General features: G+C 48.8%; 1 long non-coding RNA gene across 1 annotated transcript in view; it reads right to left on the bottom strand.

The window, feature by feature from the left end:
- The window catches only part of LOC136792073 (uncharacterized), a 46,276-nt gene that overhangs the window by 27,141 nt on the left and 1,845 nt on the right, over nucleotides 1-17,290 (bottom strand). Inside the window, exons 2-3 of the long non-coding RNA XR_010835240.1 lie at nucleotides 14,356-14,432; nucleotides 3,185-3,261 (exon numbers count right to left, since the gene is read on the bottom strand). This is a non-coding gene — a long non-coding RNA (uncharacterized lncRNA). The remainder of the gene's footprint in view (nucleotides 1-3,184; nucleotides 3,262-14,355; nucleotides 14,433-17,290) is intronic.

The raw sequence follows: 17,290 nt of genomic DNA, 5'->3' as shown, positions 1-17,290 counted from the left end.
GGGGCTACAGGGGTCACCGTGAGCCACCCTGACGGGCATCCAAGTACCACAGAAAAAAACAACGCGTTACAGGTGACTTCTGGGCACAGTGAGCGCTGTGCCAGCTGAGGAGGCGATGAGAAGCCCAAGGAGTTCCAAGCCCCAAACCAAGCCCTGGCCTTCCCTCACTTCTGGTCAGCCTACGTCCCACGCCAGACCCACCAACGGGATGCCGTGCGCCTCACCCCGGAGCAAATCGACCTCATCCGCCTCACGTGTGCCTCCTATTCTGCGCTGGAGCTTGTGACCTCAGTTAAAGGAACACGGGGGACTTCCCTGGTAGTCCAGAGGTTAGGACTCCACGCTTCCACTGCAGGGGGCTCGGGTTGGATCCCCGCTCACCGGGGAAGAGGCTCAGGTTCAAGGGCTCCTGCTTTGAACCATCTTCTACTCAACATGTAGAAAACAAAGCCTTGATCTGCCCTCCTAAGCCTTGTCCTCTCTCTCCAATTATGGAGTCAACAGACACTTACTGAGCCCCTAAGATATGTCAAGCACTGGTAGGCACTGGACATAACCTGATGAGACAGGAGGGAAAGGTTCAGTAGAACACAGGGTTATAGAAAAGGCACTTAAAATATGTGAGAAATTCAAACTGTGTATGGTGCTATGAAGGAGCAGTTATGTAAGGCTGTGGGAGTCTACGTCAGCAGGAAAGAGACGGATGCGGCTTGAGGAGGGCCTCCCTTAAGAAATAAACTCTGGGGACTACCCTGGTGGTGCAGTGGTGCAGAATCCGCCTGCCAACACTATTTACGGTGGCCAGGACAGGGAAGCAACCGAAGTGTCCATCGAGAGACGAACAGATAAAGAAGATGTGGCACATATATACAATGGACTCTTACTCCGCCATAAAAGGAAATGAAACTGAGTTATTTGTAGTGAGGTGGATAGACCCAGAGTCTGTCATACAGAGTGAAGTAAGTCACAAAGAGGAAATCAAGTACCGTATGCTAATACATATATATGGAATCTAAAAAAAAAGGTTCTAATGAACCTAGGGGCAGGGCAAGAATAAAGACGCAGATATAGAGAATGGACTTGAGGACTCGGGGAAGGGGAAGGGTAAGCTGGGAGGCAGTAAGAGAGTAGCATTGACAAATATACAATACCAAATGTAAAATACCTGGCTAGTGGGAAGCAGCTGCACAGCACAGGAAGATCAGCTCAGTGCCTTGCAACCACCTAGAGGGGTGGGATCAGGAGGGTGGGAGGGAGATGCAGCAGGGAGGGGTGTGGGGATGTACTTATGCATGCAGCTGATTCCCTTTGTTATACAGCAGAAACTGACACACCAGCGTAGAGCAATTATACTCCAACAAAGACGTTTAAAAACAAAAACAAAACAACAATCCGCCTGCCAAGGCAGGGGACACGGGTTGGCTCCCTGGTCCCGGAAGCTCCCACATGCCGCGGAGCCAGTAAGGCCGTGAGCCACCACTACGGAGCCCACGTGCCACAATTAGTGAGGACCCCGTGCTCAGAGCCCGTGCTCCGCAACATAAGAAGCCACTGCACTGAGAACCCCGTGCACCACAAGGAAGAGGAGCCCCGGCTCGCCGCAACTACAGAAAGCCCGCGCCCGGCAACGAAAACCAAATGCAACGAAAAATAAATAAATAAGTAAATTCATTCATTAACCAAATAATCAAAAGTAATATTAAAAAAAGAAACAAACGAAAGGTAAAAATCTCTGCTGGGAATTCTACGGTGGTCAGGTGGATAGGACCCCATGCCTCCACTTCAGGGGGCCTGGGTTCAATCCCTGGTTGGGGAACTGAGATCCTGCAAGCTGGCATCGCAGCCCAATTAAAAATGCAATAAAATAAAATATACCTAAATAAAACAAGAAAGCATCTCTAATTCAAGGTCTAAAGGCTGAGAAGGTGTTTATCGGGCCAGTATGTGGGCAGAAAACGTTTCCCATTTCAGTAAGTAGCACCTCCATTTACCCAATTACACACCCTTGACCCACATTCCCCACATCCAATTCATCACTAACTCCTATTCACCTCCAAGCCATCACTAACCTTCCAAATAGGACTCTAACCTGCCTGCTTTACTCCACATCCAAGGCCACCACTGTGCACAAAGCCAGTCTCCTAATGAGTCTCCCCAAATCCAGTCCTGCCCCCTCCTAGCCATTCTCTTACACTAGCCAGTATGGTGTCTGAAAAAGGCATCTCTGCCAACCCCATTTCTCTCTTTATACCCTGCAATGGCTTCCCACCAAGTTTAGGATCAATCCCAAACAGATGATGGAGTGCAGGCTGAAAGACAACAAGGAGGTAGGGAGGGTGTCAGGTTAGAAAGAGGGATGAAGGGTCTGGACAAACAGCGAAAAGGGCTGAAAAGAAAATGATCAGCACTTGCACAACAGTCCTGATGCAGGCAGGAAAAATGCAGCAATAGTGAAGGCATACCAATAGCCACTTTTGATTTCTGCAATGCCCTTTGCAGTTCCCCACGTGCTTCATTGATAACTGTGATTCTCAAACCTAGCTGTACATTAGAATCATCTGGGGACATTTGAAAATCTACCAATGGCCAGGCCTCACCCTAAGCCAATTACATCAGAATATACAAGTTCACTGGGGCAGGAATTTTGTCTGTGTCGTTCACTGGACATATGAAAAGTAAGTGGCACATACATGCTGCTCAGAAAATAGTTCCTGAATGAATGAAGGAAGGAAGGAAGGAAGGAAGGCACCACTATCACCTGAGATCCAAGGAAGAATTCTTTTCAAACCTTAGGGAGTCACCTGGCAATGACAGTTACCATGGCAGCCGTGGGAAACACAATACCAAGTGACACTAACACTCCTAGGAACCCACACTGGTTTCCACAGTAAGTAAACCTTTCTCGTTTCTAAAGGACTATACTAGGAAATACGCATCTCAGTAACAGCTTGAGGTTACTCAATGTCTGCTGGGAGCAGGAGGAAAAGACAAGGGCCTTACACACTATCGAAAGCCACGACAGGAAGAAACTAGGGGCCACGGGCAGAGACAGACAGGCTCCGACAGGCTCCAATCCCTGTGACATTCCGAGGTGATCCCATTGGAAGGGCTCGAGCACGAGAAAGCAGCCACTAACCAGCTACCCTGTCTCAGATATTTGGAGAAAGTCAATGCAAATACATACCTATGCATTATTCCTTTCTGATCATTCTTTCAGTGTATCCTTTCGGGGTTTGTGCAAAGCGAATCTTTGTTTGGTACCTGAAAAATGAGTGGCACATGTCAATGGATGAAACATGTCAGAGCAGACCTCCAAGGAGCTCTGCAGCTCAAGCACGAGGAGCTCCGAGTCCTGGGAAAGAATTGTGAAAGTAGTGTAGAATCACAAGATCTTAGAGCATCCTTTATATCAGCACCCCCTCTCTATCATATCACCAATCAGTGGGCATCAGCCTATACAGGAACTCTTGAACTCTGCAGTGACAGACAACCCAGCACTCTCTAGACAGATCCAGGCATTGCTCGTTGCTACAGCAGTCTATATCAAATTCACAATCTGACTCCCTGGCACCCATCACTCCCAGGCTGCCTTCTGGAATGGGACACCCCAGGGCACACCTCATCTCTTTTCCATCTGGCACATTTCCCAAACCCATGAGGACAATGTTGTTCTTCCTAAACTACTCTTTAGGAAGAGAACTTTAGGGCTCCCACGTCACCCTCCTAAATCACTCCTTCCTGTGTTTAGGACTTTCAGGAGCCCCCAAGGGTTTCGCACCCCAAGGACATGACAAGCATTGGCATCAACGTGCCTGCTACAGATTCTGGGAAAGGGGCAGGGCCACACAACAGTCTGGCAAATGTGACTGACTACCTGACGTGAGAGTACATCGGACAACCTCAGCCTCTCTTCAGTCCTCAGCCTCTATCCAAGGTTTCTCCATAGCACACTATTGACATTTTGGGCAAGCTCATTCTTTTGGGGTGGTGGGGAAAGGCTGTCCTGTGCCTTGTACGATATGTGGTACCATCCTGGCCTCTACCCACTAGATGCCTGCAGCACCGCCCCGACCAGTTGTGAACCAAGGAAAATTTCTCCAGCCATTGTCAAACGTGCTGGGGGAAGGGTGAGGGCAAAATCACCCTCACTCAAGAGCCACTGCTCTATCCCATGGCGCTGTTCACCCATGAGTACTCAAAACACTCTCCTCTTCTGGCTTAACAGGTAACCCTCCAGAAAGTCTATCGTGTATCAAAATGCTATACGAAATTGAATAGTATTTATCTCTATAACGGTATCTCCTGACACCAAAGGAATACTCTTTCTCCAGAGGTTAAGAACCTCCCAGGTGCTTAATCCGCATTTACCTTATCTCCTACCCCAGGCACTGGAAATGACAGAAATGATCTGACACCCATTTTCGGGATCCGTTCAAGAAGTACCAGTAGTGTAAGGCTTTCTGGCAACCTGAACAACCGAACTCACGTAGAATATCCTGCCTGACCCTGGCTTTGTGAGACAAGCCGCAAACCTGTAGCAGGACCCTCCTCGCTGCTATTTACGGAATCGAGGTAGCTGACTGGAAAGCCGGTGGAGGTGAACAAGCCAAGAAAGCAGTGGGCTCAGCATGAGAAGCTGGAAACGGTGACAAGGGAGGGGAGAATGAGCCTCAGCTGAAAAGAAAGGGGAAAAGTACCAAGCGATGAGTTCTCTTGACTGAAGAGAAGATACGCTGAAGGCCATCAGCTTGCCCTCGGGGCCGCCCTCAGCTCTCTGGGGAGCTCTAAGGGAAGGGTGAGCCTGGATCTAGGACTCCGGACTCCTGGTGTCGGCCCCCAGGCCTGACCATTCACTCAGACTCTCAATAAATAACTTGTATTCAAAGACCTTGCACGGGGACCCCATCTGGGAAAACATCGCCACACCCCCATAAGTTACAGGGGGAGACCCGAACTGGCCAAGCCATGACAGGAGCTGTGAGGGTGACAAAAGAGCATTGCAGGGATCTGACATCGGATCACCACAAGCCCTCCGCCCTCCTGGCTCCTAATGCCAGGGCCCCATCACCGTGTATCCTCGGACCCCCGTCCTGCCTCCAACGCGCACCCTTCCCCAAGGTTGGCCGGGACCTGGAGTCACCAGCCCCTGTTCGGACCTACCCACTTCGCCGCTGCTGAGCTCTACACATCCCGCTCCTTCCACACGCTTCGCCAATTCCGCGGCCCTGACTGAGCCGCGCCAGCCACCGACCGCCAGAACTTGGCGTGCCCGTGAAGTCACTGTCGTGCGCCTCTCCCGCAGCAAGGGGAATAGGGCTCTGGCACCCTGGCTGCGGCTCTTGTCGCTTGTGGCTCGGTTGCTTCTGGCGCTTCGCCGGGAACTCATGGTCCGCGGTCCAAACGAGCCCCGGCCCATGGTGCGCATCCCGCGGGCTCTACAGTGGCAGCAGGAAGAGCAGCAGAGCGGGCAGCGGAGCCCCCCGCGACCGGTGCTGGTGCGACCCGGGCCGCTGCTGATCTCCGCGTGGCGGCCCCAGTTGAACCAGCCGGTACGCCTCACGCTGGGCCCTTGTCAGCCCGCGCCACTGGCTTCGCGCGGCTGGAAGAATCGCCGCGCCCACGAGGACCAATTCTCAACATGTAGAAAACAAAAATAAAGCCTTGATCTTCCCTCCTCAGCCTTGTCCTCTGTCTCCAATTAGGGATTCAACAGACACTTACTGAGCCCTAAGATATGCCAAGCACTGGCAGGCACTGGAGAAAAAATGATGAGGCAGGAGGGAAAGGATCAGTAGAACAGAGGGTTATAAAACGGGAGCTTACAAATGTCTGTGAAATTAAAACTGTGTATGGTACTTGAAAGGAGCAGTTACGTAAGGCTGTGGGAGTCTGTGTCAGCAGGGAAGAGACTGGTGGGGCTTGAGGAGGGCCTCCCTTAAGAAATAATCTCTGGGGACTTCCCTGGTGGTGCAGTGGTTCAGAATCCACCTGCCAGCACAATTTACAGTAGCCAGGACCGGGAAGCAACCTAAGTGTCCATCGACAGACAAATAGATAAAGACGATGTGACACATACATACCATAGAATATGACTCAGTCATAAAAGAAATGAAACTGAGCTATTTGTAGTGAGGTGGATAGACCTCGAGTCTGTCATACAGAGTGAAGTAAGTCAGGAAGAGAAAAACAAATATCGTATGCTACCACATATATATGGAACATATATATATATATATATATATGTATTTATATAAAGGTTCTCATGAACCTAAGGGCAGGGCAGGAATAAAGACGCAGATAGAAAATGAACTTGAGGACAGGGGGAGGGGGAAGGGTAAGCTGGGACGAAAGAACAGTAGCATTGACATATATACAATACCAAATGTAAAATACCTAGCTAGCGGGAAGCAGCTGCACAGCACAGGGAGTTCAGCTCAGTGCCTTTCGACCACCTAGAGGGTTGGGCACAGGAGGGTGAGAGAGAGAGACGCAGGAGGGAGGGGATATGGGGATATAGGCATGCATAGAGCTGATTCACTTTGTTACACAGCAGAAACTGACACACCAGGGTAAAGCAATTACACTCCAACAAAGATGTTTAAAAACAAAAACAAAAACAAACAATCCGCCTGCCAAGGCAGGGGACACGGGTTTGCACCCTGGTCCGGGAAGGCCCCACATGCCGCGGAGCCAGTAAGCCTGCGCGCCACCTCTACCGAGCCCACGCGCCAGAACTACTGAGGACCGCGTGCATCATAGAGCCCATGCTCCGCAACATGAGAAGCCACTGCACTGAGAAGCCCGGGCACCACAACGAAGAGTAGCCCCTGCTCGCCGCAACTACCGAAAGCCCACGCGCGGCAATGAAGAACCAATGCGACCCAAAATTCATTCATTCATTCATTCATTAACCAATTAATCAAAACTTATATTAAAAAAGAAAGAAACGAAAAGTAAAAATCTCTGCTGGGAATTCCCCGGTGGTCCAGTGGTTAGGACCCCGTGCCTCCACTTCAGGGGGCCCGGGTTCAATCCCTGGTTGGGGAACTGAGATCCTGCAAGCTGGCATCGCAGCCCAAATAAAAATGCAATAAAATAAAATATAACTAAATAAAACAAGAAAGCATCTCTGATTCAAGGTCTAAAGGGTGAGAAGGTGTTTATCGGGCCAGTATGTGGGCAGAAAACGTTTCCCATTTCAGTAAGTAGCACCTCCATTTACCCAATTACACATCCTTAACCCACATTCCCCACATCCAATTCATCACTAACTCCTATTCACCTCCAAGCCATCACTAACCTTCCAAATAGGACTCTAACCTGCCTGCTTTACTCCACCTCCAAGGCCACCACTGTGCACAAAGTCAGTCTCCTAATGAGTCTCCCCAAATCTACTCCTGCCCTCTCCTAGCCATTCTCTTACAGTAGCCAGTGCGGTGTCTGAAAAAGGCATCTCTGCCAACACCACTTCTCTCTTTATACCCTGCAATGGCTTCCCACCAAGTGTAGGATCAATCCCAAACTGATGATGGACTGGAGGCTGAAAGACAAGAAGGAGGTAGGGAGGGTGTCAGGTTCGAAAGAGGGATGAACGGTCGAGGCAAACAGCGAAAAGGGCTGAAAAGAAAATGATCAGCACTTGCACAACAGTCCTGATGCAGGCAGGAAAGAAAATGCAGGAAGAGTGAAGGAATACCAATAGCCACTTTTTATTTCTGCAATGCCTTTGCAATTCCCAAAGTGCTTCATCGATAACTGTGATTCCCAAACCTCGCTGTACATGAGAATCATCTGGAGAGATTTTAAACGCTACCAATGGCCAGGCCTCACCCCAAGCCAATTAAATCAGCATAGACATTTCACTGTATTGCATTTTATTCCCTGCCCCCAAACATCCATTTAGAACCAGGAGAAGGAAAAGGGGATGTGACTAGCAATAGAGAGAAATTTTCTGCACAACAATGGCCATGGCAAGCTTAGGCGCTTTGGGTGAAATCTCTCTGGGAAGAACTGGCAGTGGAAGAAAAAGCCAAACTGACACACAAGTATTGCCTGGTGTGCATTTCCAGCCTCTGCCTTCTTTCTCATCTCTTGGTGGCAGGTGGAGGAAGTGGAGAAAAGGTGAAACTTCTTTATAAACCGGCAGAAGGTTATAGCATCCTCTCACTATCTCTGCATAGGTTCTAGTCTCTGCAGCACTACAGAAGCTTTGCCCAAAGTAATGAACAGTTCAAAGTCAAATGTAATACTTTATCAGACGACTTAAAAATGCTTGCACACTGGAAAGAATTGCAGAGAACACAAATGGACCCAGAGCAACCTTTGCCAAAAGAGAATAGTGTGCTCAATGTACAGCCATAGCTCTTTTCCACATGAGCAAACAGTCAGGAGGATAAAAGAACTTGGTCAAACTCACACAAGTAAGTAGGACAGAATCTGGTCTGTCTGTCCTAAGCGTTGTGTTCTTTAACCACCAGGCTAGCTTTTCTCAGATCTGATTCATGCATACTGTAACCATATACCTCTGTTTGCCTCGAAACTTCCCTGTTTATACGTATGCCTGCTGCCGTTTTAAATACGGCCCACTTGGACTCCCCAAAGCAACCGAGAAGACACAATCATTTGGTCACTCTATACATGGACCACTGTGGTGGGGCTGCCCAGGAAGCTTATTTAAAAAGTGCAGCTTAGGGCTTCCCTGGTGGCGCAGTGGTTCAGAGTCCGCCTGCCGATGCAGGGCACACGGGTTCATGCCCCGGTCCGGGAAGATCCCACATGCCGCGGAGCAGCTGGCTCCGTGGGCCATGGCCGCTGAGCCTGCACTCCGCAACGGGAAAGACCACAACACTGAGAGGCCCACGCACCACATACACACACACACACACACACACACACACACAGACACACACACACAAGTTGAAGCTTCCTGAGCCCTACTCCACATCTAGATAAGTTTTCTGAGGGTTGTCTCAAGAATCCAGGTACAAGTCTTTTTAAGTGCTTTTGTGGAACTCCCCAGGTGAGTCTCTCACTCTCCTAAGTTAAGAAACCATTTATTCGGCCTCCCCCAGGTGCCCAGCCAGGTCCTGTTAAGGTTGGAGTCCCCGCACCACATCACAGGGATGCTCCCAGCCAAGTGATCTCTGGAGCCTTGGAGAATCTGAATGGTCTCATGCTGGCCCACCTGCCACGACAAACCTCCTCCAGAGCATTCCCCTTCACACTTCACCTTCTACCACTCCCAAAGGCAGTCTGCTCCAATGAGGCCTGACTTCGTCTGTCCTAACGGGCACCCGCTGATTCAAGCACTTTAGGAGTACAAGGTGCTGTGCTTCTCAACCAGGGTGGCCCAACTTCTAAAATGGTAGTCCAAGCAGTCTCTACCTCCCGGGCAAACCCCCTGTGCAACAGCCCCAGTAAACGAATGTGCCGTGTGGGCTTTTGCAAGGTCGGCAACAGGGAGTCCCCTCCTGAAGAAGGTTCTCTCACACTGCCACACTATCAACGGCTGCCCCAAATGGGGTTCCCTCCTGTGGGCCTGACCAGGCCAAGGGCAGAGTTGTCTCTTTCCTTCTCCGAGTCGGACCAAACCGTCTCAGTGACACCTCTTCGCGGTGTCGACCACGTCCTTCACGGGGGCTGCTGCTGAGCCCTTTATCTCATCCTTTCACGGAGGAGAGAGAGAGGACTCTAGTGATTTTTACTTCTAGGGGAGAGGGGAGTGTCATGACTATGCTGCCATTTCCTGTGATGTCCTTGTGTCACGAACTCGCTTCGAATTTCGTATTAAAATGGGCCCACCATTCCCACTTGGTGAGGTCATTCAGCACCCCCATTTTGCACCTTTGACGTCTCTCTCAGTCAACACTTGGAAATGTTTGAAACGGCATGAGCTTGTCCTCACGTTCCTATCAGCTGTAAATCCGGGGCCCCAACCTGAACCTAACCATCGAGCACAACACCTCTCCACTCCCTGTGTAACACTGGGCAGGCCCCTTCACCTCTGGGTCTTCTTGAGGCCTCAGGCATGAAAATGGCAGGGTGCTATGAACTTATATTTGGGGCAGGACAAGGTCGAGAAGAGTGTGTCTTTGCTTTTACTCTTCCAAGCTGGAATGCCTTCCCTCTCCTCCCCATGGGTCCAAACGTCACTTGTCCTTCAGGCCCACTGCCGAGGAGCCTTCCCTGATTCCCCAGTCCACACAAATCTCTGCCTCTTAGGGTCAGGGCCGTACAACCTAGCTGTCTCTTTCAACGTTCATTTTGCCTCTCAAGCCAATCTCAGGATGTGGTTCTCTCTTGCCCTCACGTGGCCCCTGGGGCTGTTCCAGCCCACCGGCACGCCCCACGTGGGGTGTCGACTACAGCAGGGCATGGGTGGGGAGGCCCAGGTGTGAGGGGCCAGGCAGAGTGCCTCTGCCTCCACCCTGCTCTCCTCCACCTTACTGCCCCTCCTGCTGAAGCCTGCCCCTCAAGTCGAGGGTTCCTTATATGACCTCACAGATTCCACGGCAGTTTAACTGTGGAAACACGCTCCCCTCAGAGAAACTTCCCTGCCGGTTCTTCACCAGATACCATTCTCTTTGGTGGCCTGAGAGAGGATGTCTTACCAGATCCTCTATATCTACTGAAACCTGTGCTCTGTTCCCTGGCTGGGCAGTGCACGAGGTACACCCAGACCGGGCATCTGTGCAAGAGGCATGGGGTACACACAACCTCACCGGGCTGCCACGTTTCTGTGGCTCTTGCCCAGTACGTACACCTGAGTGCTTTCCCAGATGTACGTGATGCCAGTGACCTGAGACACCTTCAGGATCCCACCGTGCTCACTGCTGAGGATGACAGAAAGCTCATCCCTGGACTAGTGTGCAGGAAGCTCCTGATCTTTATAAAGGGAGCCTAACGCCTTGGGCTACAGGATGCTTCCATTCACATCTTTTCCTCATTGGCCCCTTAGCAAAAGACAAGGGCATTTTTTGTTGGCAGATGGTAAATGGAGCAGTTTGAGGAAGAGGGCCACTCTGGAACCGCACCTTCAAACCCAGGCACCTCTGTGCTCTCATGTAGACGACATCTATATACGGGTCCCCTCAGACACATCCCATACGGAGCTGCTGAGTACTAGGGGAGAGGGTGGTGCCCTCTTTGTGGGAAGGCCGGAAGAACCAAGGGGGGTGAGGAAGTGCTAGTGAGACTGGAGGGCTGAGGAGATGGTGTCCCAGGAGGCTGGGTTGATGTGAGCCGAGACTTGGTACCCAGAACCCGGTTCTGAGTCTCCGGATCACTCTGCCTCAGTATTCGGCCTTGTTCTACTCTAGATACAAGTATCCAAGGGCGAGAGTTCAGTGTGGCTGAGACAGGCAGTATAAATGGGGCCCAGGAGCGGAGCCCAACGTGGGAGGGGTTCTTAACCAAGTTAGATTAGAGTATTCTCTTCAAGCCTTGACAGGCATTTGCATGAAAGCCTCAGAAGTGACAGGCTGCAAGAAATGTTTTCTCTGTTGTGGAAGGGAGAGATGGAGAGGATCATGAGCGCGATGACTCTCGGGCTCTACCGTTTTCCCTGGAAACGGTCAAGAGACTTCCTCATCGGCTGCAGCCGTAGGCTCGAGGAATTGCTCTTGCAGCCAGTGTCCCTTCTCTAGGGACTCCTAGAGGTGATGGGCAAAGGCTGTGTTTGGGTTGTCAAGTAGATTAAAGGTCTTCAGCCAGAAACTGGGAGAGACTTGAGAGAGGGAGATGCTGGCAGGAGACTGTGCACAGCAGAAGTGACTGATCACTTCTGATTTTCTTTGCTGCAGCAGCGGCGGCTCCCGGTTCTCCTCCGACACCTGGTCACTGCCACGTCCTCTACCGAGGGCATGGACAAACGCAAGTGGGCTCCAGTAACTCCGTGGGAGTCTCTGTCAGCAGGGAAGAGACTGATGGGGCTTGAGGAGGGCCTCCCTTAAGAAATAGTCTCTGGGGACTTCCCTGGTGGCTCAGTGGGTCACAATCCGCCTGCCAGCACTACTTACAATAGCCAAGACATGGAAACCACCTAAGTGTCCATCTACCAACGAATAGATAACGAAGATGTGGCACATACATACAAAAGAATATTACTCAGCCATAAAAGAAATGGAACTGACCTATTTGTAGTGAGGTGGGGTGGATATATCTACAGTTTGTCATACAGAGTGAAGTAAGTCAGAAAGAAAAAAACCAATACCATACGCTACCACATATATATGGAATCTATTTTATAAAAAGGTTCTCATGAACCTACAGGCAGGGCAAGAATAAAGACGCAGATAGAAAATGAACTTGAGGACACGGGGAGGGGGAAAGGTAAGCTGGGACGAAATAAGAGAGTAGCATTGACATATATACAATACCAAATGTAAAATAGCTAGCTAGTGGGAAGCAGCTGCATAGCACAGGGAGTTCAGCTCAGTGCCTTGCGACCACCTAGAGGGGTGGGATCAGGAGGGTGGGAGGGAAATGCAAGAGGGAGGGGATATGGGTATACAGGTATGCATATAGCTGATTCACTCTGTTACACAGCAGAAACTAACACACCACTGTAAAGCAATTATACTCCAACAAAGATGTTTAAAAACAAAAAATCAATCCGCCTGCCAATGCTGACGACATGGGTTTGCTTCCTGGTCCGGGAAAATCCCACATGCCGCGGAGCAACTAAGCCTGCGAGCCACCACTACTGAGCCCATGCACCACAACTACTGAAGTCTGCGTGCATAGAGCCCGTGCTCCGCAACATGAGAAGCCACTGAAGTGAGAAGCCCGTGCACCGCAACGAGAAGTAGCCCCTGCTCGCTACAGCTAAAGAAAGCACACGCGTGGCAACGAAGACCCAACGCAACCAAAAATTAATTCATCAAGTAATTAAAACTTATATTTAAAAAAAAGAAATAAAAAAAACTCTGCTGGGAATTCCCCAGTGGTCCAGTGGTTACGACCCTGTGCCTCCAGTTCAGGCGGCCTGGGTTCACTCCGTGGTTGGGGAACTAAGATCCTGCAAGCTGGCATCAAAGACCAAAAAAAAATGAAATAAAATAAAATATAATAACACAAGAAAGAATCTCTGATTCAAGGTCTAAAGGGTGAGAAGGTGTTTATCAGGCCAATATGTGGGCAGAATATTTTTCCCATTGCACTAAGTAGCACCTCCATTTACCCAATTATACATCCTTAATCCATATTCCCCATAACCAATTTATCACTAACTCCTATTCACCTCCAAGCCATGAGTAACCTTCCAATTATGACTCTAACCCGCCTCCTTTACTCCATTCTCCAAGGCCACCACTGTGCACAAAGCCAGTCTCCTAATGAGTCTTCCCAAATCTACTCCCGTCCCCTGCTTTGCATTCTATTACAGTAGCCAGTATGGTGTCTGAAAAAGGCATCTCTGCTAACACCACTTCTCTGTTTATACCCTGCAATGGCTTCCGACCAAGTTTAGGATAAATCCCAAACTGATGATGGATGGCAGGTTGAAAGACAAGAAGGAGGTAGGGTGTTAAGTTAGAAACAGGGATAAAGGGTCTAGGCAAACAGCGAAAAGGGCTGAAAAGAAAATGATCAGCACTTGCACAACAGTCCTGATGCAGGCAGGAAAAATGCAGGAATAGTGAAGGAATACCAATAGCCACTTTTTATTTCTGTAGTGCCTTTGCCATTCCCAAAGTGCTTCATTTATAACTGTGATTCTCAAACCTAGCTGTACATTAGAATCATCTGGACAGATTTTAAAATACTACCAATGGTCAGGCCTCACCGTAAGCCAATTACATCACAATATACAGTTCACTGGGGCAGGAATTTTGTCTGTGTCGTTCACTGTACATGTGAAAAGTAAATGGCACATACATGGTGCTGAGAAAAGTTCCTGAACGAATAAATGAATGAAGGAATGTACCACTATCACCTAAGATCCAAGGAAGAATTCTTTTCAAACCCTAGGGAGTCACCAGGCAATGACAGTTACGATGGCAGCTGTGGGAAACACAATACCAAGTGACACTAACACTGCCAGGTGCCGACACTGGTTTCCACAATAAGTAAACCTTTCTCATTTCTAAAGTACTATACTGTGAAATACGCATGTAAGTAACAGCTAGATGTTACTCAATGTCTGCTGTGAGCAGGAGGAAAAGACAAGGGTCTTACACAGTATCTACAGCCATGACAAGAAGAAACTAGGGGCCATGGGCAGAGACAGGCTCCGACAGGCTCCAATCCCTGTAACATTCTGAGGTGATCACATTGTAAGGGCTCGAGCACGAGAAAGCAGCCACTGACCAGCTACCCTGTCTCAAATATTTGGAGAAAGTAAATGCAAATACATACCTATGCATTATTCCTTTCCCATCATTCTTTCAGTGTATCCCTTCGGGCTTTGTGCAAAGCCATTCTTTGTTTTGTACCTAAAAAACGAGTGGCACATATCAATGGATGAAACATGTCAGAGCAGACATCCAAGGAGCTCTGCAGCTCACGAACGAGGAGCTCCGAATCCTGGGAAAGAATCGTAAAAGTAGGGTAGAATCACAATATCTTAAGAGCATCCTTTATATCAGCCACCCTCTATCATATCACCAATCAGTGGGCATCAGCCTATACACGAACTCTGCAGTGACAGACAACACAGCACTCTCTAGACAGATCAAGGCATTGCTCGTTGCTACAGCAGTCTATATCAAATTCACAATCTGACTCCCTGGCACCCATCACTCCCAGGCTGCCTTCTGGAATGGGACACCCCAGGGCACACCTCATCTCTTTTCCATCTGGCACATTTCCCAAACACATGAGGACAATGTTGTTCTTCCTAAAGTTCTCTGCTCCCACGTCACCCTCCTAAATCACTCCTTCCTGTGTTTAGGACTTTCAGGAGCCCCCAAGGGTTTCGCACCCCAAGGACATGACAAGCATTGGCATCAACGTGCCTGCTACAGATTCTGGGAAAGGGGCAGGGCCACACAACAGTCTGGCAAATGTGACTGACTACCTGACGTGAGAGTACATCGGACAACCTCAGCCTCTCTTCAGTCCTCAGCCTCTATCCAAGGTTTCTCCATAGCACACTATTGACATTTTGGGCCAGCTCATTCTTTTGGGGTGGTGGGGAAAGGCTGTCCTGTGCCTTGTACGATATGTGGTACCATCCTGGCCTCTACCCACTAGATGCCTGCAGCACCGCCCCGACCAGATGTGACCAAGGAAAATGTCTCCAGCCATTGTCAAACGTGCTGGGGGAAGGGTGAGGGCAAAATCACCCTCACTCAAAGGCCACTGCTCTATCCAATGGCTCTGCTCACCCATGAGTACTCAAAACGCTCTCCTCTGCTGCCTTAACAAGTAACTCCAGAAAGTCCATCGTGTATTAAAATGCTATATGAAATTTAATAGTATTTATCTCTATAACGGTATCTCCTGACATGAAAGGAATACTCTTTCTCCAGATGTTAAGAACCTCCCAGGTGGTTAATCCGCATTTACCTTATCTCCTACCACAAGCAATGGAAAGGACAGAAATTATCTGACACCAATTTTCGGATTCCGTTCAAGAAGTACCAGTAGTGTAAGGCTTTTTTGCAACCTGAACAACCGAATTCAAATAGAATATTCTGCCTGACCATGGCTTTGTGAGACAAGCCACAAACCTGTAGCAGGACCCTCCTCGCTGCTGTTTATGGAATTGAGGTAGCTGACAGGAAAGCAGGTGGAGGTGCAGGTAAAACATCACCACAAGGCAATGAAACATTATCTTTTGCCATACTTCCCCACATATAGCCATTGCTGGCTTTTGCCAGTTAAACTGTCAGAAGAAAATACCCATTTGGCAAACACATTCATGAAATTTACCCATATCTCCTACTGTTTGCAAGCCAATGGAAGGCATCAGCTGCACTGCAGTGACCAAGGCTACCTAGTATCTATGTTCAAATATAAAGCCGGGAATCTATTCTAAAGATAAAAAGAAATTCTTACGATACTCTAGTACCCATTTGAACCTTTATTACCGTATTAAGTGCTTGCCATGTAAATATTACGTAACAGCGTATAACCCTAGAGGGCCACTTTCCTGCTTGCAATGGAGTGGAACATTCTAAGTACAGCGAGCATATATCCCCCCCAAATGCAAGTGTCAAGGAAGCAGGGACTTTGCTTTATTCACAACTGTATCCCTAGGACCAGAACAAGTCTTGGCATATAAGAAACGTTCAATGAATTATCTGTTGAATGAATAAATGAATCACAGGTTTTCTGGATAGTATTATCTTAACATACTTTTTAATAGTAAATTTGAAAGGAATTTGCTGTACACACACATGCCACTGACTTGCCGCATGATTTAACTCACAAAGCAAAAAAACATACTTTTGTCAAACTTCATGTCCTCAAAATGTGAGCAGCATCATTACACAGACTCATAGGGTAGGGTTAGTCACCAGATTTGTATACAAAACTCAGTCTCAGTTGCCTTCACTTACAAAGTGATCCACTGCCTCTCCTTTCAGTTCCCGTAACTACTTCACTTCAACTATTATACCAATGGCAATAGCCACCTAACGTCTTTTCTGCCTTTCAATCCATCCAAAACACTTCCACCGGACCATTCTTACTAATGTACTATTTGATTACAACAACCCTGGTTTATTCTCTTCTCCCTATGGCACCCTATTACCTAATCATAAATGCCAATGATCATCTTCATGGTAAAGCACGCACCTGCCAAGGGCTTCTCATTATCATCATTTAATCCTCACAATGCGATAAGGTACGTTTGGTTTTTATTCCACTACACAGAGGCTGCAGACTGAAGCTCAAAAAGGCCAAGTAAATGGAAATGGAGTTTTGAACTCAGGTTGTCTAACTCCAGAGCTGGAGCACTTAACCCATATCCTAGTGCCTAGCTGGCACGAAGGGCTCTTTAAGATACAGCCCAGCCTACCTCTTCACTTTTCTCTCCTACTCCCTCACCTTCAGGAGGGTATATAGGTTTTATTTCACACTCCCAATCCTATCACTTTGCTGTGGCTGCGTGAACTAAGAAGGAGTCTGAAACCAAGCGCGGGCTTAGCAGGAGGCAATGCTGTGGTATGAAAGCAATGCCTGTGAGAAGCTAAGCACCATGCATCCCTGTCCCCCTCTCATGTCCCGTGCTTTGGTCACATACATTCATTCTCCCCTTGCTGACATTATTCCCACTTGAAATGTGTGTCCCCATCTGCCATCTTGAATCACCCTTCAGGGGTCATCTCTAGCACTGTTATAAAGC

Source organism: Kogia breviceps, chromosome 11 (genome assembly GCF_026419965.1).
Source record: "Kogia breviceps isolate mKogBre1 chromosome 11, mKogBre1 haplotype 1, whole genome shotgun sequence".
NCBI classification, from domain to species: Eukaryota; Metazoa; Chordata; class Mammalia; order Artiodactyla; family Physeteridae; genus Kogia; species Kogia breviceps.
The sequence above is the reverse complement of the archived record's forward strand: the minus strand, read 5'-3'. Positions and strand labels throughout refer to the sequence as shown.